The sequence below is a fragment of the Mauremys mutica genome, chromosome 2 (genome assembly GCF_020497125.1).
Source record: "Mauremys mutica isolate MM-2020 ecotype Southern chromosome 2, ASM2049712v1, whole genome shotgun sequence".
Taxonomy (NCBI): Eukaryota; Metazoa; Chordata; order Testudines; family Geoemydidae; genus Mauremys; species Mauremys mutica.
In genome coordinates this window covers 239600812-239628502 of record NC_059073.1, presented here as the reverse complement: position 1 = coordinate 239628502, position 27691 = coordinate 239600812, and the positions used below count along the sequence as shown (strand labels likewise).

Below are 27691 nucleotides of genomic sequence, written 5' to 3'. Positions count from 1 at the left end.
TTGCTGTTGCTTAGCCAAGCTAGGCATATTTTATTCTAAGGGCTTGACTACTAGCTTGCTGTGCTCTAACTGCCCCATGTAGCTGCTGCTTGTGCAAAATGAAAGGTACCTAGGTCCTCTTTCAAACAGGACTAGTGACCTTTCAGTTCAACCTCCACATGGAGCAGTTGGAGCAGAACAATTTAGGGTGCTCTGCAATTCACACCCCCATAGTCTGCACTGCAGTCAGGGGCGGCTCTAGCCATTTCGCCACCCCAAGCAGGCGTACCTGCGGATGCTCCACCGAAGCCGCGGGACCAGTGGACCCTCCGCAGGGATGCCTGCGGGAGGTCCGCCAGAGCCGCCTGCCGCCCTCCCGGCGACCGGCAGAGCGCCCCCCGCGGCATGCCGCCCCAAGCACGCGCTTGGCGTGCTGGGGCCTGGAGCTGCCCCTGACTGCAGTGCAGCATAGAGGTAGCTTTTATTTTTTCTCATCACGTCTCAACAAAATAATCTGTGTGTGAAGAGCTAAGTTAAAAGTTAATATCCAAATACCCATTAGGTCAGAAGTGACCATCAAAATGTATTTAATCCTTCCTCATAAATAAATCCCTTCACCCCTCGCCCCACTCATGTTTATTGTTTTTCTCTAAACTCCTCCACTTTGGCAAGGTTTTTCTGAAACTGAAAATGTTATTTCAGGTGCTGTCACTCCAGACAGAGGGACTAAGGGCAGGTCTACACTACTGCTTAAGTTGATGTAACTTACGGCACTCCAAAGTGTGAAAAAAACCACACCTCTGGGCGACTTGGGTTACATCAACTTCAAGCAGTGTCTACACCGTGCTATGTCAGTAGGAGACACTCTCCCACCGACATAGCTTCCACCTCTCATTGAGGTGGAGTAATTACGTCGATGGGGGAGTGCTCTCCTGTCGACATAGCGCATCTTCACCAGGCACAGCTGCACTGATGTGGCACAGTAGTAAAGACAAGCCCTAAGTACTCATCACATTATAATAGTTTCTGGATTAAGAGTACCACTCCCTATCTCCCTGTTCCAGGAAACAATTCCTCATGCATGCCGGCTTTGTATTGGTCTGGGTTTGCTGCATATTGCATTGCAAGCTCATATTTGATTTGCTCTCCAAAGCCTCTCTTTGTCCATTGCTGTCTTACAGGTCTCTCTTATTACAATGATTCCCCTCTGTGTAGGAACAGACATAGTAACTGCTAGCTAAAGAAGAGACATCTGGCTGTGAGTCATTGAAGGGTATAAATATCAAATAAGGGAGGAATTAGCCTGATACCAGATAATCTGACTGGGAATATTTGGATGAAATTAAGAAAGAGGAGTAGACTAAGTATTAGGAAAAGCTTCCTGACAGTAAAATCTGTGAGGTTTTGAAAGAGTCTGCAAAGGAGGCTTTGTTGATTAGAACATTTAAAAAAAGACTGAACAATCTTGTACTCTGGGGATGGACTAGATGACCTAATGGGTTTCTCCCATCTTTAATTTATGACCCTATGATACATGTGCTTAGAATCCATGAATGGATCTTTCAGTCTATTGGGAAACACATGTTCATGCAGCTCCTGAGATGTAGTGAGTGGGGGTTGTGTGTGTGAGAGAGAGAAAAAGAGACTGAAGAATTTGGCTCTGCCTGCCACATTTCATTTTTTGTACATTTTTCAAAAGTCAAACAAAAAAATTTAAAAGTTCACCAGCCAAATACTCTTTCCAAATCTCCCCAGAAATGTTGGAAGAAAGGGAGGGTGTTTACTCCCCAGCTGAGATCTAGTGTTTGTACTTTCAGGCTGCAGAGCATGTTTGCTACTATCATGAAGAGGGTCTCCTGGTAGACAACCAGAGACCTTCATTTGCTTCAAATTATATTTCACCTTATAGAATTTAACACACTACAGCATAAATTGTTTGATGCTTCCAAGCATTTCTGGCATTACTTTGCGGAATCTTTTTAGTGTGTTAAAAATAATTATATATTTATAAATAATAGGGTATATGTATTTACCTTCTGGCTTGCTGTCCTCCTCTCCACCCTTACTTGTATTCTTATCCTCGCTCTTGTTCCTTACCCTAGAGGCCCAGTCCCAATGGATTTAGTTCAGTCTGCAAAGGAAGAAAATTGGCTTGTCAAAGATAGCAGGTGAGTTTAAAACAGGCCTACCTTACCTTGAGACGGTACATGCCTAAGGAAAGAGATCACTTCTCCTCGTCCATGTAGAAAAAGTGCAAGCAGAGTTTAAAAAAATAGCTACCAAAGCTCTTCACTGGCACCTAAATAAACTAGTCAGTCAATGGCACTCTGTTTCACCTCTAAGACTCCCTAACTCACTACCATTCCAGGGGCAGTGGCTGGAACTTTTCAGACTGAAGGCATTTGTCATTTATCTAAAAAAAAAAAAAAAAAAAAAAAGCCATTAAGTGAGAAAAGTTCTCAGCTGTTTAGGTTCATTTTAAAGCTAAATGTTGTCTAAGCCCTGAAAACACTGAGTGATCATTTTATTACACAATTTTTCTGCTTTAGGCTGGGGCCCTCTTTGAGACCAAAGTGGCTGAGATGGCAAGGCAGGGGTGAGGGACATAACAGATCACCTATATATCTCCCTGCCTTATTCCACCCTTACCAGGACATAGTCTCACCTCCCCCTCAATAGAGGACACACACATATCTTCACCAGTTACACCATATTGCTTGATTTGTCTAGGAAAGTGGGGAGTATTTTTGCATTCTGTGTTCTGACAACATTTGGAAGATTCTTTCTTGTAGAAGATGGCAGAGGTCTGATCAATTTGTTTTTCAAATTAAGCAGCCACCTGCAATTGCTTTCTCTCCACCATTAAAATGGCAGCAGAAGTGTTGGTACTCAGTGACTACAACAGAGATTTCAAACCTCTGCTGTGGCAGAGTGACCCACTTATGAAGCTTTATTGGTATGTAACATAAGAACATAAGAACGGCCGTACCGGGTCAGACCAAAGGTCCATCTAGCCCAGTATCTGTCTACCGACAGTGGCCAATGCCAGGTGCCCCAGAGGGAGTGAACCTAAAAGGCAATGATCAAGTGATCGCTCTCCTGCCATCCATCTCCATCCTCTGACGAACAGAGGCTAGGGACACCATTCTTACCTATCCTAGCTAATAGCCATTTATGGACTTAGCCACCATGAATTTATCCAGTCCCGTTTTAAACATTGTTATAGTCCTAGCCTTCACAACCTCCTCAGGTAAGGAGTTCCACAAGTTGACTGTGCGCTGCGTGAAGAAGAACTTCCTTTTATTTGTTTTAAAGCTGCTGCCTATCTCCTTTTGCAGAGAGCTAAGGTCACAATCCAACCATTTCAGAGGCTGAAGAGAGACCATTAGAAAGACTATTAGAAAGAAAGAGAGAGAGAGAGAAGATCTGTTACCAGATGCAACACTAGATGTAACCCTCTTTTGTATCTTACAAGATTATAGATTGTGACAGATGTATTAGATAAAAGACTGCATTTCACTAACTATGGTAAAAGTGTCAAATAGTTACATAAATAAACTTTTTATTCTGGACTTGTAGATGTAACTTTACCACCCATATGAATGACATAGCAGCTTCCTTAATATTTAATATACTTCAAAGGGAAAAAGCAGATGGAGATGGAAAAAAGGACAAACCCCACCATGAAGCTTACAATCTACTGAGTGTGGTCATCCTATTTGTATAAATGTACCACTCTTGTATCAGGGACTAGAAATATGAAATATAACTCTGAGGGCCTATTGTAATTATGCAAAGTGTGGGCCATTAATGGTGGTTTGGAATCTTAATGGCTCTCATCAACCAGGACAATTGACTGGGGCTCTGTTTGCAAGCAAGCCTTCCTGTGAGTCAGGCTGGGAGGAATGAAGGTTTGGGCTCTTACAGTGACATGTGATCAGGGACGCCCAGAGGATTCAGGGGGCCTGGGGCAAAGCAATTTCAGGGGCCCCTTCCATAAAAAAAGTTGAAATACTATAGAATACTATATTCCCGTGCCCTTCCCTGCCAGGTGGCCCTGCATGTGATCATGTCACATGAACTGGAATCCATCTTTAACCTGGTGCTTTTCCAGTGGGGGGGATGGAAACCCAGAGAGAAACAAAGGATTCCCGCCTTATGCAAAAGATATATAAATGGGTGGAAAAGAACAAAGGAGAGAACCATCATGAAGAATCCCCTAGCTACCACCTGAGCTGGAACAAGAGCTGTACCAGGGGAAAGAATTGTGCCCAGGCCTGGAAGGTGTCCAGTCTGAGGAAAAAACTTACTGAAGCATCTCTGAGGGTGAGATTATCTGTATTCAGTTTGATTAGACATAGATTTGCACATTTTATTTTATTTTGCTTGGTGACTTACTTTGTTCTTTCTGTTACTACTTGGAACCACTTAAATCCTACTTTCTGTATTTAATAAAACCTCTTTTTACTTATTGAATTAACTCAGAGTATGTATTGATACCTGGGGGAGCAAACAACTGTGCATATCTCTCTATCACTGTTATAGAGGGCGAAGAATTTATGAGTTTACCCTGCATAAGCTTTATACAGGGTAAAACGGATTTATTTGGGTTCAGATCCCATTGGGAGTTGGGCATCTGAGTGCTAAAGACAAGCACACTTCTGTGAGCTGTTTTCAGGTAAACCTGCAGCTTTGCGGCAAGTAATTCGTACCCTGGATCTTTGTTGGAGCAGATGGGAGTTTCTGGCTCAGCCAGACAGGGTGCTGGAGTCCTGAACTGACAGGAAAAACAGGGGGAGAAGTAGTCTTGGCACATCAGTTGGCAGCTCCCGGGCGGGGGGGAAGGGGGATTTCTGTGATCCAACCCACCACACAGTCCTCCTATGGTCATCTCCTGCAAACCTCTGAGTAATTAATAGTGTTTCACCAGGAAAAAATGTTTGCTTGAGAGGGCATATCAAAGTCAATTGTATAAGTATTCATAGAAACCAGATTTTTATGTTTATATGTGTAAGTATTCACACCAGAATGGCTAGTGAGCTTGCCCAGTCAGAGAACAGAAATACCGTGTGACACATCTGGCCAATCATAACTAAGCAAAACAGCATGAATCCTGAATTTTGGTGCTCAGTCCACAGAGTATAAAATCATTAAGATACTCATCTAATAAATTCAAGTAATTTGGATTTTGCTCATGAATATTCTGTTAGCAAAAGCCATGCATTGTGACTTATTCATTCATCTCTACTTGTGACAAATCTTTATTTTAGGCCAACCCCCGAATATATATCACCCACTCACTAGCACTGTTAAATATATTAAGGCAATTATAGATTTTCTTTTTCAAAATGAAAGAAACAGCGAGTCAAGCAATTGTGATGAGTAACTACCATAAATGTACTGTTATGCATATAATTAAAATGCCTTCTAGGGAAAATTCACAAGTACAAATATGGTGATTCTGTCTTTATGTACTGGATTCTGTTTAACTGAGTCTGCTGAGAGGAAAAGTGGATGCACTCTCACTGGGAATGAACGAGAACCCCACCCGGGAAAGGTGGTGGCCCAGAGCAAATGGTCAACAAGCGAGAAATAGTTGTTCATCTACCTCAAAATGAGGGCATCTGACAGTAACTCAACAATCCAGGTATAACTCAAGCCAACTAACTAACTCAACCCAATCCTGGTATAGTTAGACAATGCAGCCTTGGTCACACTTGCTGCTAGGTAGATAAACTCCTAATAACTGTGTCAACTACTCACTCAGCAGGGGACCAAAATGACACCACAGTGTCGGAGCAGTGATGTCCAAGACAACAGGATCTTGATCTGAGGAAGTTCAAGGTACTATGACAGAGCAGGGGAACCCCCGCAAGCAGATCTGATCATCACAGAGGCTTATTTCAGAAGGTTGCTGGAGCGTGTTTCTGTGGCCAAAGACACTATCCTTGAGCTCCATACATGTTTTCACCATGGCCCCTGGGCATAGACTTTGGGGTGGCCCTCTACTCAGGGGTGCATTTTACTCTAGATGAATACAAATACATATGGAAAAGTTAGACACAGAGCCTGATTCTGCAAGGTGTTGAGGCTACCCTCAGCTCCCACAGAAGTGAACCCCTCACAGAAATACTGAGCACCTAGCAAAAATAGTCCCATACTAACAATCATGGGAAGAAGTGTTCTCTTTCATACAGCACTAATCTCCCAGGAAAGCCACCTCTCCCTGCCTCTGATAAAACTGTTCCTTTTAAAGGTTTCCTACTGACCCACTACATATAGTTTTACTGGCTGAGAACATTTTATATTAAAACATAAATGTGGCTTACCTGAAGCTTTAAACTGACTTTGAAAGGTTTTACTTCAAAGCAGTGTATAATAGCTGCCCCACACCCATGAATAATAACTTTGTTCTTTCCCTGAAAAGCCAGTGGTTCAGCATTTTCTCTGGCTTGAAGCCTGACACAAAGGCACAATTCATTAAAGGTTCTAGTGCATTTTTTTTTAAATTTAAAACAAGGTTTGCTTTAAATGCTGATGTGCTATGTGCCAGAAAGCTCATTTATTTTAAGACTGTATGCTGCAATTACCTGCAAGTTCTACACTTAATGATTTGCTCATTACAGTGACATCATAGTCCCCAGGCTGGTAACATAGCAGATCTGTTATGCTGACTGGAGTGTGACAGACAGGGCCGGCTCTGGCTTTTTTGCCGCCCTAAGCAAAAAAAAACAACAAAACACCTGCGAGGCGACCGGAGCGCTAGTGCAGGGGGACTCCTGGCGCTGCAGACGTGCCCTCTGCGCCGCGGCCCCCTACAGGATGGCCGGAGCGGCGAACCAAAAAGAAAAAAACCTGCAGGGCTGCTGAAGCGGCGAAGCAAAAAAATAATAATAAAAAAATAGGGATTCAAGGGCATGCCGTCCCTTAGAATCTGCCGCCCCAAGCGCGAACTTGCTTGGCTGGTGCCTGGATCCAGCCCTGGTGACAGAGGCCATTGGTGTGTGTAGGAGGACACTCATCGTTCATGATTAACATAGATATGGCATAACATTTTCCCTTCCTCTCCCTGGCGTAGGTAAGCAGTGTGTCCCTCCCAACCATGCCCCATTCTCCTCAACGGATGCTGTGAGAGCTCCCCTTTCCATTTTGCATTTTACTGCTATTCATCACATTTAGTGGAAGTCAGATTTTGCTCTCTGTCACCAGTGCGCAGGCCTACATCCATCCTGATTCATCTGTCACAAGGCACCTATATAACACAGTGGCCTGTGAAGACAGTGCAAAAAAAGTGAGCATTTGGAGCCTCTGTAGCAAATAAAGATGAGCATAATGTCACATCATGCCATCCCTGGAATGGTCCATTGGTTGCATGTAAGTCTTCCTTAGGGCCACCTGACACTATATTCCACTAGTGTCCATAGGTGGACTAGTAAAATAGGGCTTATCACTTGTGCAATGCAAGGCTGATTGGGAAGGCAGCCACACCTGGCCCTGTTATAAGGGCTCAGCCAGGAGCTAAATCACTTTCTCTCTCATTGTGGAGAGAAAAGGACCTGGCTGCTAGGGAGCTGAGCAGGGACCTGAGGCAGAGCAGTGCTGGGGAAAGAGTTGGGGAGCTCCAGCCTGGCAAATCCCCAGGCTGCAGGCCTTATTAAAGGCCCATAGTAGGTACTGGGGTTGCAGAGGTAAAGGTAGCAGGTCCAAAACCCCCTTGTCAGCGATGAATTGTTTTCAGACTGCAGTCTGCCCCAGTGAGCGGGGCTAGATGATGACTGGCAGTAGCCACTGAGGCAAGATGGGTTTAGAAGGTTGGGGGCTCCGCTGGGAGGGGAGACCCAGAGCAGAGCAGGTGTACTGCAGAGGTAGAACCCTGAGGTAAAGGGCACTGGGGTCTGGGTGGGACATGGGGCCTGAGGCAGGTGAGCCACCAGCCTGCAGAGGGCTCTCTGGGCTGAAGTTGAGCTAAGGACCACCAGCAGGAGGTACTGCAGTGGTGAGTCATCACTTTGCTACAGTGCTATAGTCATTCACTACATGTACTGCAATATTGATAATCAAAGTATCATCATCACTGAGTCTTTCTCACTCTTGCTGAAAATTCCAGCACATTATGGTTGCCTCTATGGCAGAAGCTGCTTCTTATTTTGTTTTTAAACCCGTTACATGCTCTATTTTCTATTAAGGTTGGCTTCAGAAGCCCTGTTACAATCAGCAGTCTGACATCTAATTTTACATAAGTCTAAATCCCACAAATACTCACTGTTTAGAGTACTTGAAAATCCAAAACCAGTGCTGAATTCTTCAATAATTTACATCCTGGTAGGGGAAGAATAACTTCATAGCCCACAGCTTGAAAAACCTGTCTATTCAAGGTCAGTCTCTCTTCCTCTTACTTTAGGGAATTGTCAGTACAATGGAGAGCAAGGTTCCAGTCAAATCACTCAGTGGGCATTGCAGATAGCCTGTAGTCTGACCGCTGGTTAACTTAAATTTAAACTGACTGGAACAGTTCTGAACTATGGTTTCAAAATATGGTTTTAGGATCTTATACCATGCCAACATTAGAGCAGTTGTTCTACTCTTATCGAAAGTTATTTTAAAAATGGCATAGAGTCCAGTAATTTTTATTCTGCATAGAAATGCAATGAAATCAATGTAATCTTCACTGCAGTCATAATGTAAAGCAGATGTTTTTCCAAACAATGAGTACATTAAAATCCAAACTATAATACATTGTATATAGTGCTTCTAGATTAAAGCTCTTGCATGCCAGATTTGAAGCTTTGATTCTCTCTGATTTTAGCGCTTAGTAGGATTTATTTCAGCGATTCTGCCCTTGGGCCAAAATGAATCCGCTTTTATCTAGGATGATCATATACTGGCTAAGCCCTGTAGCTCTTCTTTTAATAAACATGTAACTTTAACCAACCATTACAGATACGTACAACATATAACATATAATGAGTTCTTGCACAACCCCATAGCCAAAGCAGAGTCCATTACAGTTCACAATGGAGTTCATGTTCAGGGTGATCTAAATAATGCTTTTAATGTGTGTTCTTCTAATTTCCCTGCTTAGCTTGGAGTCAGCTTTGTTATAATCAGATTTATTCTTTTACAAACTTAGAGTTTAGCCACAAACACCAAAGGGCAAAGCTGCAGACTCTAGCCTTCATTTTAAAAAGAGTAATAGCGTCATATAATAGCATTTGTAAATGTGATTTGATGTTATTCTCTATTTAAGAATGACCGTTTAATCTCCTCCTCCTCCTCTTCTTCAGCAGTAGCTTTCCAGAAATGCTTGTTTATGTAGTTGGCTTTATTTCTTAAACTACTTTATTTTTCAAGGCCTTGCTGGCTTTGCTCATATTCTGAAAACCTAAGGTGCCTGAATCCTGAACTGAGATTGTCCTATGCACCTTATGAAAGCAGATGAACAGATTGTCTGCTCCAGTGCTTGCCCTTTCCACTGCGCAGGTGGTTCAGAGAAGCAGAAACCTCCCCTATGTCATCTGCTAGGGACTGCATCCAGCATGAAGTCATCCCCAACAGGCATAGAGCTGGTTCATATGCTTTCCTCCCCTCAGTCCCCAGTTCAGGGAACATGACATGGAAAGAGAGGGAAAGCAGCCACGGTATGTTATGTGCTGACTATCCTCAACTGGTGTAAAATTCCTAGAGGATCATATTCAAGCTGAGCTTGGGCTGGGGTAGAGGAAAAAGGAATCTATAACCAGCTCCCAACAACCTCCCTCCTTTGTTGTGTGCCCCCTGCTGCCCCCAAGTCATCTTTTCAGATATTTTTCTTCTCTACTCACAAGCACTCTGGAATCTTTGGGTTTAAGAAACCACAAATACTTTATTTGGGGAAATACACACTATATAGCTACATAAAAATAAAACTTGAAAGCTTAAACACAATGCATTGGGGTATGGCCAACCCCACAGTTCCTACAATTAATTTCCTGGCTAGTTGAGTCCCAAAAACACTTATTCACAAGGCAATCCCCACCCACCCACCTATAACCTGACTTACCTATCCAAGTAGACTCAGTCATGGTCAAGTGGGCATCCGGAGGCAGCTCTCTTTCAACTGGTTGCTACAGTCCACCAAAGGAGACCCACAGGTTCAGAGTCATGACTTTCAAATATGCAGTCCAGTTTCACAGTCAGATCCACTGAGCCAGTTACCACCATTGTAATCCTGTGGTGATGGAAGCAGCAAACTTTATGCATGATTTAGAGCGGGAAATCTAGAGCAAAACAAGAACTCTGGAGAAACCCCTGATCTCTTAAAGAGAGCCTCTCAACTTCCCTTGTTTAAGATGGGTTTCTTAACCAACCAGATTCCACAGACACCCTAAGCTTAGAGCTACTCACTTCTCCTAGGATATATAATTCTTAATTTCTTATTTAGCTTAACAAAGACAAGGTGAAGGGTGACTGCATGACAGTCTATAAGTAGCTACACGGAGAACAAATATTTAATAATGGGCTCTTCAATCTAGCAGAAAAAGCGATAAAATGATCCAATGGCTGGAAGTTGAGACTAGACACATTCAGACTGAAAATAAGGTATACATATTTAGTGATACAAGTAATTACCTTTGGGACAGCAGTGAATTCTTCACCACTGACAATTTGTAAATTGAGATTCCTAAAAGATCTGCTCCTAGGAATTCTTTTTTGGGAAGTTCTATGGCCTGTGTTACAGAGGAGGTCAGGCTAGACAATCGTAATTGTCCCTTCTGGGTTTAGAATATGTGAATCTATGAATTTCTCCCCACTTTCATAACTCTATATACATGCACCATATAATAGCATTTCCAAAAACAGAACAAAAATGCCCAACAATACAACATAAAACACTGTACAACAATGCATTGGGGCAATATTACAATTCATGTATATTATGCCTGCCAGAGCTTTCTCAGAGTTTTCCCCACAAACCTTCTTATAGGAAGATCAGAGCATAAAAAACTCATCTCTCCGTGAGGGAAGAAAATGTATCTTTCATTCAGAACTATCATGCTGGCCTTTGCTCCGACTAGACCAAATTCAGAGGTAAGTGACATATACGGATCAATAAGTGTGTGTAACTTACAAGCTAGGGCATACGACTGGCAGAAAAATAACCAACATGCAGGGGAGAGTCTTCCTACACCCTACTGTTTGCTTCCTCTTCTGCATGGTACATTCACTTAACATCTAATTTACAACCTTTCTGTCACCTCTGAATTCAGCCCATTAGCTCTACTAAATTTCATCTAGGGTCAGCACAGATTAGGTAAAATAAGGAATAGTTCATCTGAAGTAATTTGTTCATTTCAAAGTGAATTTATTGAGTGTGAAACGTGCCCAACTTGATAGTGCTGGAAACGTAAAACTTCTCACTGCTGAACTCTGCCACAATAAGCTTCCCTACACCACCAGTGCAAAATTAGTCCTCAAGGGGTTATTTCTAGGTGTGAGAGGTAAGTATATATGCATGAAAGGTGAACCCTCAGCCCCTCTGCTGAGACAGCCAATGAAGGGCTCTGTGGTTAGTGAGAGATTTATTTTGTTATGTGGATCTGTCTTGAAACCACTAGCTCGTTTCACTTACTCAGAAAACAGACTTCAGGAGATCTTTGTCAAAGATCATAAAAACCTTTGGTTATTACTGACCTGGCCTGATTCAGATCAGCTACATAGAGATGAAAGATTCCATCTCCCATTACCTGTCCTCTGAACCTTCCAATCTTGCTCAACTGCGGATTTAAAATATACTATTTAATCACAATATTGTTACAGATCATACTGCATTAACTGTGGGAGGTGTAAGAAGTATCATCAGGTCAGCAAACTGCTTGACCTAACTTTTTAACTTCATTTTAACTAGTGTATATTAAATTTAGTGCATTGCACGAGACCCCCTGTTTTGTATAACCCACTATTCAATATTGCCATATAAATCTATTTTGAAAGTGCTTATTCCTTGTACTGGAGCAACATTCGGTGACTGGCAAGAAGTTGAATCCTTTGATTTTTTTTTTTTTTTTGCTTTAGTGAGGTGGTGAATAAACAGGCCAAGTGCCTGAAGTCTGTCAGTAGTAATTCATACCAAGTCAGATTACAAAAGCCATCACAATTTCAGTTAGGAAAGTGTCAGGCTCCTAGTGTGGAGTTTCATTTTATTATACAAAGAGTAAGGAAAATTCCATTTGTTTTCCAAAGTTTGTCTTGAAAGAATCTCAGGTTTAATTAAGGGGTTTGTGTTATGCTCTTGGATATGCTACATCTTTACTGGTATGTATGCACATTCTTTTCAGCTAAGTCAGCAGTGAAAATAGTTAAAGATATTATTGGTCTTTTTCATTAGAATATAGTCTAAATACGTTTTTTCTATTAGTCTGATGAGAATGACACAGCCCTTCCAGTTCTTCTGGAAATCCTTAACAGCCTAATAAATTGATTTGCCTTCCCTCCTTTTTCCATATATCCCCAATATACTTTTTATTTTTAGAAATACATTGTTTTGTATATGGTGGGAAGGCATCTGTATATGGTTTACAGAAGCTAATCTTTGAGATGATTCCACACTGACTACAGAAATATAATAGTAATAGCCAGCTCTTCTCTAGTGAAGTCCATCCATAGATCTCAAAGCACTTCAGTGTCATTATCACTATTTTACAGATAAAGAAACTGAGGCACGCAGAGAAGCAGCGACTTGCCCAAAGTCCCCATTGCAGGGCAGTAGCAGAGATGGGAACAGAACCCAGGTTTCCAGACCAGTGTTTTATGTGTGGCCTCTAGGCCACACTGATGTAAATGAAGAGTAACTCCACTGAAGTAAATAGAATTACATGAGTGAAAACCCAAGAAAATCAGGTCAATTCTTCTGAATTTGTCACCATATTATTTTGTAGATTGTTTTGAGCCCTGTTTTAATTAAGTTCATTTTTATTTTATTTCGCAGGGTGGTAAATGAGTGGCTTGAGGGACGGTCATGTTTCATTAGAAAATATGCTGTGGTTTAGTGGTAAGTTAATTTACTTTTTGTATAAATGTTCTTTTTAGTGTTTTATACTGTCGGCAACTATGTTGCAGCATTACAATGCAGCTTAGTCATGGTGGCTTCGATATTCATGAAAAACAATGGCAAATCTAAAAAAAACAGATGTCAATTATGAGCAGTTTGAACTATTGCAAAAGCATATAATGTTAAAAGTGAATGCTCTGTAGTGAAAGTATTTTACAACTGGGAACTGGTTAAGATCTACACTAAATTTGTTTATTGTAAATATTGGAAAAAATACATAATGCCATGAAATTACTTGATATAGTGTACAGTGACACAGGTGCTTGTGATCCTCTCAAACCTAAACACTTTCAGGAGGGAAAAACCTCATAGAAAAGCTGCACAGGACTTTTGAATCTGCAGTTGCCATGTGACATCCCTCATTTCTGCTGGGGGCCAGTGGCCCTGCCAAAAGTGTGGGGAGCAGAGCCTGAACTGGTTCTGCAGCCTGCAAATCCTTGTGGAATCAAAACTGAAACCCTAAAGCAAAAGATGGCCTTAGTATATTTTTATCAGGCCTGCAATGATGGAGACAGTGTGAGGTTATCAAGGGAGGGTCCAGCAGAGCTCAGCGGGTGTCAGAGAAAGATTGGGGAAATGGAAAGAATGGGAGACAAGAAGAGCTGGGTTTGGAGCAGGTGCTGCCAGAAAATGCAGAAGTGAGATTAGAATTTCTTTAGGATGAGAAGGGGATTGAGAATATGGGTGGGAGGGTGGAGAGGTGGTGCGAGTAGGAAAGTGAGATAGTAAAAGGGATAGGGAGATGGAGTTGATAGGGAATAAGGGAAGGGACCTGATCAGAAGGAGAGGAGAGGGGACAATGAGGCAGTGAATGAGGTTTCCCGGGTGGAAAAATAATGGCAGGAAATATCAACTAGCAGTAAACTAACAGTGCAGTTCATCAAACAACAGAGTAATCAACAGACTAACAGGCCATTCAGTTAATTGTGCTGTGGGTTAACAGGTGAATCAGGGCAGAGACAACTTGGTCAGAGCTGGAGGGAAAGAGCTAGACTCTAGATGCTGGGGCTGTGGCAACCCAAAAAGAGACCCAGTGTCAAAGGATAGCATCATTATTCTAATATGATTGTCAAATTATACCTGACTGGAACTGGCACTGTACATACTTTTGATATATAGGTTCATTCTTCTCACCTCTTCTTCCCTTTTTATCTCATCTTTCTTGATTGTATTCCCCAATGCGACATTCCACTTATAAGAATCATCACAGTAGTTTCAAGTTACACCCACTATATCTATATCGCACCTCAGCTCTACATACAGTGTGACTTAAAACAGTAACAAACAATTATATTCTGGCAGCCATCCACTTACACCCACTAACACTAATAATTGACTTTTAGAAGGTCTAATTATTCAGTTGCTCTGGGTACAGTAGCTGCAATAGCTTTTTCCATGTATAACTAAGTCCCTGATTTACCGTGTCACTTTTAACATCAGCTGTCTCATTTCTCTGTGTTGCAGTATCTATAGCACTACATTCCACTGTAGATGGTGGAGATTCCATTGTAGTTGCAGATGGTGATTTTTCTGCTATATATCTTAGAGTCTACTGGAACCTTCATCTTATATTGCATGTTCCTTGGGGCTGGAACCATCTGCTTGTTCTATATTTGTACAGTGTGTAGCACAATGGGAACCTGATCCATGACTGGAGCTTTTAGACCCTATGGTAATACGCATACATAAAATAAATTTTAAAATAATAATACTGTACAGGTTTTCTGCTTTCTTCTGAACTTGCATCCACTAGGCAGTTGAACTACATAGGATCTGGGAGCATTGTCTTTGACCAGCACTTTAACAAATTCTTCATGTTTCCTTGCGATATTCTTACTTGGTCACCAATATTCAAAGAGAAGAGGAGCATTGCTGTCTTGCCATAATTTACCTCTATATGTTTTATGAGCTGACAACTATTGCTTAAGAGATACACTGCTCCTTTTGAGAAGCATATTAATTGGAATTAGCAATCTTTGATTTTAGATGTATTGGGATGTATTTCAGCATATCTCAATATACTTGAGATACAAAAACAAAGGATCCAGATTGTCTTCCATTTTCTTTTTTCTTGAGTGTGTTTTTGACAATTTGAAAAGCTTGTTCAGCTAATTTACTTTGCACCTGGGACTAGGGTGACCATATACTGAATACAGGACACCTGGTAAAATTACTTGTATTCAAGCCAGTTCAATGGCAAACATTCAAGTTAACATCAAGTTGACTGAGTCCCTGTTAAAAAGAAATACTGTGTAGCTGGATTCTTTTTATTTACCTTCTTATCTTTAAGGCTTTAGGATTGACATGTGGAGAGGTGACACACGCCTACCAACCCCTACATATACACACACAGGGAGAGGTACACACACACACACACACACACACACACACTCACTCCTGTACACCTCTCTCACATGGGTGGGGTGGGGGTGGGAGTGACCGACCAACCCTACCCTCCCTGCCCAGTGCTCTCTGCCCTGCATGTCTGGCTGGGCCCCTGGGACAGATTTGCCTCACATGGTACCTGATGCCATATCTTCCCGAGACAACACATGAATGGGGGGCACACAGGGTTACATGCAGCCCCCCTCAGATTTCTGCCAGTGTTCACACAAGTATGTGGCCAGCAGCAACCTTTCAGCACTGTGGGAGAGGGAAGGGATGGAAGCTGATGTCAGCTGCAGGGGAGCGGGAGGTGTGGGAAGGGATGACCTGGCCCGTTTTTAAGAAATTGGGACACCAGAAGGAGGGTTTAAATATAGGACTGTCTCTTTAAAAACAGACACCTGGTCACTTTAATGCAAATAAACCTACCAGCTACCACCCCACGCTATGATTGGTGTTTTTTTTGTTTTGTCTTTTTTGTTTTCTTTGAGGTTACAAGTTCATCATAGCTTCAATTCAGAACAAACACACAGTCTTATGAAGCCTCAGTAGGCCAAGTCCTTCCAATCCTCCCATAAGGATCGGGGCCCTCCATGGACAAAGGGTCTTCTCCATTTGCTGGATGAGGAAGAAGGCCCTGAGTCAGTTTAATACCCAGGCTTTTTATCCAAAAGTCTTCTCTTTGTCTGTTGATTTCTGGAGACTCCAGTTTTGAACTAGTGTATACATATCTCCTCAGGCAGGGTTTCATAGGCCCATAATGGAGGCAGTTCATTAGCATTCCCTCTTCCCAACTACAGACGGCACATACAAAGCCACAACAATGCATCGACGATTGCATTTTTCATTCAGTATACCCCAAAGAGCTGAACCCTAATTCAATAAGGGTTAGCTTAATTCAGTAAACTTTATCTTAATCCCATTAGATTTGTTAAGGATATTTCAGTCGGTCACAGTATGTTATAAAATAGGGTGCCATCCTTTACTGTTTGATTAACGGTAGCACCTTGGAACCCCAGCTATGGACCAGGACTCAGTTTTGCTAGACACTGTGCAAACACAGAACAAAAAGATGGCTCCATGTGAAATTTCTCTTTTTCTTATATTTAATATTTTCAGAGAAACATAACTTTTGGGAGACAGCATATTCTTTACAGAAAGTTTATAAAATGCAAATACTATTTTGGTCTCTTGCCTAAACAGCTGATTCATCATTTTGATTTCAGAAGTTTTGTAGTGTTAATAGCAATATGGGGCCAGGTCCTGAGGACATGTAAAGGGACCTATTCAATTTACACCCACTGAAAAGCTGCCCCATAATTTTTAAGACATATTGTATAGCTAAAAGGCAAACTATCACATCATTACAAATGCAGGCTGGCTGCGGTCCATTATAACAAAATTCCTATGAAAGTATGCGTATATGCAAAACTTACTATAGCCAGTTTTCAAACCATAATATCTTAGCAGTGTTTATTTTCCAAAACTCCAAAACCAATCAATTATATTATACACTGTTAACATGCCAAAATATTTTTAACCAATCATTTTTGTTAGATAAGCACAAAACCAGCCAAACCGAATAACCATTTTTTACAAAATGTGAATACCTTAGAACAACAAAACTAATTTTTCTGTTACCCTTCAGGTTGAGAAGTTACTTAATTGTAATACAATAAATAAAGTAAGGACTAAAGCCAAAAACCAAATCTATGATTTCACAACTGAGGTAGGGTTGCTGTTTTTTAATCTCAGGGGAAATAATATTCACAGCTGCGTAGTCAAGACATGTCAATGTTTTATTTTTTGTTGTTAAAGGGAATGTGATGGGAACGGTGACAAATTGTACATGGAGAATCATCTGAAATGAAATCGTGTGCTCTCTAGTAGCCATTTTTGGTTTTGAAAGGACAATATACCTGTGTTGCCTGATTCTTCAGGTCAGTAATTCAGAACAGGATAGGTCACATGATGTTATTTCTACATAAGTGGAATATATTGTATAAATATGGGCCTTGGCCTGAACTTTGTAACGTGCTCACAGTTAATACCAGGAACAATGAAAAATCCTGTATTAATGCCTAATACTACTCTGCACCTTGGACCATTCAAATATGCGTGTGAGTTTCTGGCCAAGAAAGCGTGGTTGATTCTTTGTCACTCCAGGGTGGATTAAAGTGTGGCACTACTCAAAAATGGGATGAACATATTAGAGGTGGTCCTTTGGAAACCTGCCTGGTTTCCTGCCAGCTCACCCCCTCAGTTCCTAAGCAGCCCACTGGGTGGGCTGACAAGGAGCTGGGAGCCTGGACACCGGGGAGTCCTGACTCCTAAACTCAGAGCTACTCAGCAACCTGAGCTACCAGGGCTTCCATGGTCGATGGCTCCAGGGCATCCTGCCAAGTGGATTACCTCACAGTCAGGGGTTGTGGCTCTGGGGCAGCCTGCCAGATAGGCTGAAAGGGACCTGGAATCCTGGAAGCCCTGGGATGCTCCTAGCTCTACTGGGACTCCCAGGGTTTCCTGGATCACCAATTTTTGGATTAGAATTAGAATTTCTGTTTTGCAGAGAATTTGGAAAGTTTTTGTTTACATTCCCAATTGGAATTACTGGTCTGCATCCAGGTCTGTTACAAAATTTTCCTTTGTGGATACTCACGTCCACACCAGAGTGAATAAAGGACCATTGTGATCAGCTAGTCTGACTTCCTGCATATCACAGGCTACATAACCTCACCCACCCACTCCTGTAATAAACCCCTCACCTTTGGCTGACTTACTGAAGTCCTCAAATCATGATTTAAAGACAAGTTACAGAGAGTCCACCTCTTACTCTAGTTAAAGCTGGCAAGTGGCCTGTCCCCCATGTTGCAGAGGAAGGTGGGAAACCACCATAGTCTCTGCCAATCTGACTGGGGGGGAATTCTTTTCCTACCTGTAATGTAATGATCAGTTAGGTCCTGAGCACTAGCCAGGCACCTGGGAAAGAATTTACTGTTGTAACTCAAAGCCCTCCCCATCTAGTGTCCCATCACAAGTATGTGGAGATATTTGCTACTAGCAGTCGCAGATGGGCCACATTCCACTGTAGGCAGTCCCATCATACCATCCCCTCCATAAACTTATCAAGGTCCACCTTGAAACCAGTTAGTTCTTTTGCCCCCACTTCTCCCCGTGGAAAACTATTCCAGAACTTCACTCCTCAGATGGTTAGAAATTTGTTTAATTTCAAGTCTAAACTTGTTGATGGCCAGTTTGTATCAATTTGTTCTTGTGGCCTAACTTAAACACCAGAGAAGCGGAGGAGTTGTTTAGCCCTCTGATGTGTCTATAGACAGCAATCATATCTGAAAACATCCACTCAGTGTGCAGCGGCAGTCAAAAAAGTGAACAGAATGCTGGGAATAATTAAGAAAGGGAAAGATAATAGGACAGAAAATATCATGTTGCCACTCTATAAATCCATAGTATGCCCACATCTTGAATACCGTGTGCAGTTGTGGTTGCCCCATCTCAAAAAAGATATATTGGAATTGGAAAGGCTCAGAAAAGGGCAACAAAAATTATTAGGGGTATGGAATGATGGCTTCCATAAGAGGAGAGATTAATAAGACTGGAACTTTTCAGCTTGGAAAAGAGATGGCTAAGAGGAGATATGATTGAGGCCTATAAAATCATGACTGATGTAGAGAAAGTAGATATGAGAAGTAGTAAATAACACTTCCTTAACACAAGAACTAGGGGTCACCAAATGAAATTAATAGGCAGCAGGTTTAAAACAAATAAAAGGAGGTATTTCTTCACACAATGCACAGTCAACCTATGGAACTCCTTGCCAGAGGATGTTGTGAAGGCGAAGACCATAACAGGGTTCAAAAAAGAACTAGATAAATTCATGGAGGATAGGTCCATCAATAAAAAGCAACAAAGAGTCCTGTGGCATCTTATGGACTAAAAGACGTATTAAAGCATAAGCTTTCGTGGGGGAATATGCATGCATCTGACAAAGTGGGTATTCACCCACGAAAGCTTATGCTCCAATATGTCTGTTAGTCTATAACAGGGGTCCCCAAACTGGTGCCCGTGGGTGCCATGGCGCCCGCGGGGGCATCTATGTGTGCCTGTGTACTGGCTGGCGGAGAAGCATCCGCCAAAATGCTGCTGAAAAGTGGTGTCATCAAGAGGTGTCGCCACCGAAATACCGCCGAAAAGTGGCGTCATTAAGAGGCGCCACCACCGAAATGCCGCTGATTTTTGGCAGCTTTTCAGCGGCGATGCCTCTTGACGTTGCTGCTTCTTGGCGGATGCTTGTCCGCTAGCCACGGTCCTCGGTGGCTCATTGTCCGGCACCCGCCACCCGGAAAAGGTTGGGGACCACTGGTCTATAAGGTGCCACAGGATTCTGTTGCTTTTTACAGATCCAGACTAACATGGCTACCCCTCTGATACTTGAGAGCCATCAATGGCTACTAGCCAGGCTACTGGCTACTAGCCAGGAATGGTGTCCCTAGCCTCTGTTTACCAGAAGCTGGGAATGAACAACAGGTGATGGATCACTTTATGATTACCAGTTCTGTTCATTCCCTCTGGGGCACCTGGCACTGGCCACTGTCAGAAGACAGGATACTGAGCTAGATGGACCTTTGGTCTGACCCAGTAGGGCCATTCTTATGTTCTTATATCTCCCCTCAACCTTCATTTGGTTAGGCTAAACCAGTCAAGCTCCTTAATTCTTCTCTCATAAGGTAGATTCTGCATTCCTTGGATCATCCTGGTAGCCCTTGTCTGCCTATTCCAGTTTAAGAATTCTTCTTTCTTAAAGCTGACAGACCAGAATTGCACATGGTATTTCAGATGGGATCTCACCAGTCCCTGATCTAACAGTAATAACACTTCCCTATCTGTTATGAAAATACCTCATCTGATGTATCCTAGGATTGCCTTAGCCTTTTTCACATCACACTGATGGCTCAAAATCATCGTGTGATCAACCAATACATCCAGGTCTTTCTTCTCCTCAGTCCCTTCCAATTGATGTGTCCCAGTTTATAGCAAAAATTCTTGTTGTTAGTCCCTAAGTGCATGACCTTTCCATCCCATTTCTATTACTCCAGTTTTCAAGGTCATCCAGATCTTCCTGTATGATATTCCAATCCCTCTCCGTATTGGCAATACCTCCCAACTTTGTGTCATCCACAAGTTTATTAGCGCACTCCCACTTTTTGTGCCAATGTCATCAATTAAAATGTTAAATTAAATTGGTGCCAAGACTGACTCCTGAGGAACTCCACCAGTAACCCTCCTCCAATCTGACAGGTCAGCTTTCAGCATGACCTCTTGTAGTCTCTCCTTTAACCAGTTCCTTACCCATGTTCATATTAATCCCCATCTTCTCCAATTTAACTAATAATTTCCCATATCCAGGTAGATTAGATCTACCGCATTTCCTTTGTCTAAAAAATCAGTTATCTTCTCAAAGAAAGAGATCAGGTTGTTCTGGCATGACCTACCTTTTTAAAACCATGCATTTTATCCTAGTTATCCTTTTTCTTGACAGGAGCTAACCTTTCATGTTGCCCAGATTGGCAATCCTGCTCATGGTTTGGGAGCAAGGAGTCCAGAATGTTGATGTTATTTGTGAGCCCGTGGGTTCCTACTACTGCCACCCACACTTTGTAGGTGGCCATGAGAGAATCACACCTGACATCCAGTGTGAACCATTCTTTTCTGCTAGCTAAACACATTCTAACTGCACACATTTAAATGATAATCAAGGCAAAGCCTATGGGAGTTAGATACACAACTACCATTGCAAGTTGGGTGTTGAACTTCTTGGGTGTCTAACTCTCTCAGACTTCTTTGAAGATGTTGTTCATAGTCCAGTTAGCATTATCTTGGTGAACCAAAAAATACAAATACTCATTGCAACTAATTATGCACATAATTCTTGAATTATCTTTCAGTAACATAGTGGAAGGTATTACTGAGCCTGCACAAACTTGAACCAATGCTGCACGATAAATTCACAACTGATCTTTAGTTGTTCATCAAAAGATAGTTTCCAACTACCGTAACTTCTTAGAAATTGAATCCAGCTATGAGCGGTACTCATTTATTTCCCATAGAGTTTACCGGCCAAAAAGTTGGTTTTAAAAACAAAAATAAACGTGGTTCTAATAAAATTTATGGTCTTTTAAACAGCTTGTTTTCAAACTTGTTATTGCAAGTCCCAGAGATAACCAAGCTTTTAAAATCCTTTCTTCAATTCATAAAACATAGAGAACCTCAAATTAATTATTTATTAACCCCTTTGTTTGCTTGTTTTGAATCCTGTCTTCTCTTTGGATGCAAACATGATTGTGTATGCCATTGCTCTCACGTTCATACACTCATGGAAAATGGTTCCCATTAGATATCAGTTACGATCCTGTCATGAACATCTACAAGATCATGTTCAAAATAACATTTTAGAACTCCAGTCTAGACAAAGCTGTGTAAACATTAGCATGTGCTAACTGGACTTCCCACTAGGCTACAACTCAACCAGGGAGCAAAAGTCAGCATTGACATGTCTATAGAATTTTAGAACTAACACACGTTATATTCTAGTCAAGACAAGCCCATACGTTCTTTGGAAAATACCTGGCAAACTGTTCAAGACCAGTCGTCTATTGGACTAGAATGAGAGTTTGAATGCTTTCTAAAAACAAAGTTGCTAGTTTTATGTTCAGTTATTTTTTTGGTATGACGTGGTTTGTGCCACAGATAGAGACTTAGCTGTAATTTTACAAGATCATTATTAACTATGGCCAAATACTGGGCACAGCTTAAACCAGAAGATTATCTGATCCCTGATAGCGAAGAGCCAGCAAGTTTTCTGGTTTTGGCACTGCTGACTTAAGGGGACTAGGTTTAACAGGATGGAGAGTCACTGAAATTCAGCGAACCAGGCAGTCAGAGAGCTAAGAAAAAAGTGGTTCTGTTTGTGAGTCCTTCAATGCAGGGCCAATCTGTAACACACAGGAAGAAAGAAGTCAGTTGCTGGTGCTGTGGTGTGTCTTGTATGATAAGGAAGGCAACAAAGCTGATCTGCGGTGGGCTTTGTCCCCCTGAAGAGTCTAGGGGTGAGGATTTCTGAAGTACTCTGAACTGTGGGCACAGAAAAATCAATGAGATGATACTGCAAACAGTGCCATCTACAGACTCAGCCAGCAGCTAGCTAGATGGGGAGACACACACACACACACACACTCACTCTCTCTCTCTCTCTCCAAATGGCTATAGACAGTGTACTCCTATTCTTTAGCATAGCCCTCAGGCTTCAGTTGACAAAACCAGGGGAACACTGGTTTCATGAAGACTAAAGTGACAGTGAAAAGCCTGTGCAATATTTCTGTCTGATAGGGGAACAGAAGTCAGAGTAAGGTCACGGTCATTGCTTATTTATTTACTTTCCTTTATTTGGAGAGTGGTCAGTTGGAAGGAAGGGGGGTTTGGAAAAGCTCCACAGTCTCTAGCAGAAGAATGACATCTGCAAGTGAAGTGGAACAACAGCTAACCTCATGTTTAGAAGGATTTTGCCTGATTTTTTATATATATATATATATATATATATATATATATGATGGGCCAGAGGGCTTCTCTCTATTCCTAATATTTCTTAGCTTTTAGATGGTCTAGTGGTTAGAGTTGAGGGTTGGAAAGGCAAGAAATCTGAGTTTCATTCCTACCAGGGCCTCTGACTTGATGAGTGAACTTTGGCTAGTCACTTTAAGCTCCCCAGATCAAAGTAATGATATAAATGCCAAGTATTATATTCTCTTTTTGGGGTAGTAACCCATTCCTAGTCTGTGTGTGTGTGTGTGCGCATTCTATTTTGTCATTCTACATATCTCTGCATGTATATGCGCTGGGTGGGTAAATGTGTAAGGAAATTTATATACTGTAGATTTGGTGAAGAAAAACAGCTGAAGATGAAAACTAACAATTACTTTTTAAATCTTCAGCTTTAAACCACCACTGTTAGAGCTGGTCAAACTATTCATCAGGATCAATTAGTCAATGAATTTAGCTTGTTTCTTCTTCATAAATTGGCCAGGAACAGATTATGAATTTGTTCAATATTCTAAGTTGTTCAATGACTAGTTTCTACAATTCCTTGTTTGCGCTGTGCATTATTTGTGAAGTGTTTGTAGTGAGCTTTCAGTTGATTGTTCAATACTTGAGTTTTGTGACTGGTCACTCAAGTCACCTGGCATTATTTCTGTTTCCTGGTTGGATATAGTAGTACCTTTAGCCATGATGAGGGATCAGGGCTGTATAAGCACTCTACAAATGTCTAATCATTGAGAGAGCTCACAATCTATGACAATGGTACAACAGATAGGAAGGCAGATAAGCAGGTATTGGGTGGGAAACAGCAAAGACTGATTTGCTGCACAAATGAATAGTCTGCTATCAAAGTAGTTAACGCCGGTATCACCCTAATGCCACACTGTTTTGATTTGGTGGCATCACAGAAGAGGGAGGTTTTAAGGAAGGATTTAAAGCATCTTTAGCAAAGTATGTGAGCATGGCCCAGACCCACAAAGCCATTTAAGCAGCTAACTCCCAGTGATTTCAATGGGCTTGGTGTTTTAGCCTCTCATATTTAGGTCTCATACAAGTCAATAGGATTTAAGCGTGTGTTTAAAGTGAAGCTCACATGTAAGTGTTTTGCTCAATTGGGGCCTAACTGTGGAAGCTTTAGAAGTGTTGATAGGGAATTATTTCTATGTATAAGGGAGATACAGGTGAAAGTAATCTATGTTAGAGGGAATCTCCAATTTAGGCCTACTTGCTTTGCCATGCAAATATTTGCAAACAGCAAATTAATAAAACTCCATACACAGGCTAGTTTCTAATTAAGTGATCTCTTTTGAAACAGGCTTTTACACTACTTGAGAAGTTTCTCATATAGCATACTGTTCCTTTGAGCCTTCCCTTCCCAGGGGTAGGTATATAAAGGGCAGGTGTTTTCTGTGGGATGGAAAATCAGTCTTAACCCACAGCGAATATGTCACACAGTTGTTACCAGCTGATCAATACTTTCCTATTGCTGAAAAGGAACAAAAATAGACTGATGCTTACAAGGAATACATTCCACCACCAACTTAATTGAGGTTCTCAGCATACTATATACTGGGACTCTCAAATACGGGATCACAGGTCATCAATGCTCCACTTGTATTACATAATAGACTTGTGTTTTGGCCATATCTAAGCATTTTACCATAGGCATGAGCATGGGGTGTGCCCAGTGATGAGCTGCCAAATTTTTAACAACGGGTTCCCTCCTCCCTCCAAAATTTTAACAACGGGTTCCCTCCTTCCCCCCCCCTCCGTGGGGGGGGGGTCGTGCCCCATCCAACCCCTCATGTTCCTTAACACATACACTACGAGACCCCTGACCCATCCCCCCCTTCCCTGTCCCCTGACTGCCCCTTGCCGCCCCACCCAACCCCTCCTCTCATTCTCAATGGCCCCCCAGAACCCCTACCCCATACAACTACCCCTTCTCTCTGTCCCTGAGTGCCCCCACCACCTCATCCAACCCTGCTTTTTCCTGACTGCTCCCCGGGACCCTTGCCCCCATTCAATCCCCCTGTTCCCTGCCCTCTGACTGCCCTGACCCCTATCCACCCCCCCACAACCCACCCCCTCCCTGCCCCCTTACCACACTGCCTGGGGACCGGGTCCACTCTGCCAGGACCACGACCGGCGCCGCGGGGCCCGACTCCCCGGGCCGGCCCGACTCGCCGAGCCGCTCGGCCCGACTCCCCGGGCCGGGCCGACTCCCCGGGCCGGGCCGACTCCCCGGGCCGGGCCGGCACCGGGGCCCGGCCGCTCGGCCCGACTCCCCGGGCCGGGCCGGCACCGGGGCCCAGCCGCTCGGCCTGACTCCCCGGGCCGGGCCGGCACCGGGGCCCGGCCGCTCGGCGGCAGCCGCAGGGCCCGACTCCCCGGCCGGCGCTGGGCTGGAGGGAGCCGCGGTCTGGGACCGGGAGCTGCTGAGCCAGCCGCACCTCCCCTCCCCCTCCGCGCCCCAGCTTACCTGCTGGCTGCCTCCATGCTGCTTGTTCAGGCTTCCCGCGAACATCTGATTCGCGGGAAGCAGGGGAGGGGGAGGAGAAGGGGGCGGAGCAGGAGAGGAGTGGGCGGGAACTTTTGTTAAATTTAGCAGCCCTTAACAAGCGGTTCTAAAATGGCTGCTAAAATTTAACAACGGGTTCCCGCGAACCCGTGCGAACCCGCTGCAGCTCACCCCTGGGTGTGCCGAGTGTGCCCAGCAGGGGTGGCTCCAGGCCCCAGCACGCCAAGCGCGTACTTGGGGCGGCAGGCAGGCTGCCTTCGGCGGCTTGCCTGCGGAGGGTCTGCTGGTCCCATGGCTTCGGCGGACCTCCCGCAGGCGTGCCTGCGGAGGGTCCGGTGGTCCCACAGCTTGGGGGGGGGAAGGCTCGTCTGGGCCCCAGGCAAGGAGGTTCTGAGGAAGCCCAGCCCGACCCCTCCTCTCCCACTCTAATCCCCCACCAACCCCAGCTGTGATGCTGGTTCAGCCCAGGCAAAGCAAATAGCCCCCGCCCAGCAGGCTGCTGAGTGTGACTGGGGGGTAGGCAGGGTGGGCAAAGTGGGTCTCTGGGGGTGGTGCTGGGCAGTGGGGGTCTGTGTGAGGCACTCCTGGGCCCCAGGGGGAATGAAAACAGCCCAGGTCCCCCTCCTGCAGTGTTCTTTGCTTCCCTGCAGAAAGTGAAGGAGAAACGGGTGTGTGATTGGGAATGTTCATGGCATAGTTTGGGGGCATTGCCCCCCCAAATAGAGGCAAGAGTTGGGGGCCACATGGGGTGCAAGGTCACATGCCACCAGGGGCAGCTCTATGGTTTTTGCTGCCCCAAGTACGGCAGTCAGGCAGCTTTTGGCGGCACGCCCACGGTGATGCAGATTCGGCGGCATGCCTGCAGGAGGTCTGCCGGTGCCATGGCTTTGGCATAGTCACCACCGAATTGCCGCCAAAACCACAGGACCAGCAGACTTCCTGCAGGCATGCTGCCCTCATGGCAACCGGCATGCCGCCCCCCGCGGCTTGCCACCCCAGGCACACGCTTGCTGCCTGGAGCCGCCCCTGCATGCCACTTCCCCCTTCCCCCCCATTTCTGTGGATGCAGAGTTGCTGCGCAGCCCCGCTGAAAAAAGGAAGTGCTACTCAGCTCCCTGGACTTTGCAGCTGGACACCACCTTCTGGGTCCTAGTTCTGGCTGAGCTCCCTTCTGTGTGCTGGGAGCCATCCTTCAACAGTGAGTTGTGGGGCGGGGCAGGGCAGGGGGAGAGGCAGTGGGAAAAGAAGGCGATGGGATGGGGAAAAGAAGAGGATAGGGGAAGTGGGGGCAGGGGGAAAGAGGCAGTTTGGAAAGGAAGGGGGTGGGATGGGGAGGAGATGGAGTAGTGGGAAAGAGCCATGGGATGGGGAAGAGAAGAGGATAGGGGAAGCGGGGGCAGGGGAAGAGGCAGTGGGGAAAAAAGGGGGTGGGATGGGGAGGAGATGGAGTGGTGGGGAAGGGACATGGGATAGGGAAGAGAAGGGGATAGAGGAAGTGGGGGCCCAGCGTGCAGATCCCCTGGGCAGCAGCTGGGGCTTTCCTGTTAAGCAGGCCCATCAAACCCTCACTCTGACAAGCCCCACCTCCCCTGCATCTGTACCACCCCGATGAGCCCCAACCACCTACACCTACACCCCCACCCAAATGAACCCCACCTCCCCTGCACCCAGACCCCCCCCCCACTGAGTTCCAACCACTCCCATTGCCCCTGCACCTGGAATCTCCCTGTACATCCAGATCCCGCACTGAGCTGCCTGCACCCAGACTGCCCCACACAGAACCCTATTACCCCTGCCCACCCGGACCCACCCAGCCAATCGCCGCCTCCCAAGCGCTACACGTGACCTTTGTTGACTTACGTCAGTCATAGCACTTTTCCACCGCTGCGCTCCAGCTTGGCTGACGCTCTCTGTGCCCGCCCCGTAAGTGCCATCACGTCATTGGTCAAGGGGATGTCCAGGGGGTGGGATTTCCTGGGGACTCTGTTCTGAGCAGTGGCATGGTAAGGGGGCCAGGCCAGGGGGGTTGGATATGGGCCAGAGGGTCTCGAGGGCAGCCAGGGGGCAGGGAATGGGGGTGTTGGATAGGGCATGCGAGTCCCAGGGGG

At 44.2% G+C, this 27691-nt stretch overlaps 1 long non-coding RNA gene across 1 annotated transcript; it reads right to left on the bottom strand.

Annotated features, from left to right (window-relative positions):
* Positions 1-1895: 1895 nt before the first annotated feature.
* LOC123362916 lies at positions 1896-27691 on the bottom strand. Its single transcript, XR_006576640.1, has 3 exons — positions 27444-27691; positions 10019-10186; positions 1896-2110 (listed from the first exon to the last, which is right to left on the bottom strand). It is a non-coding gene; the product is annotated as an uncharacterized LOC123362916 (long non-coding RNA).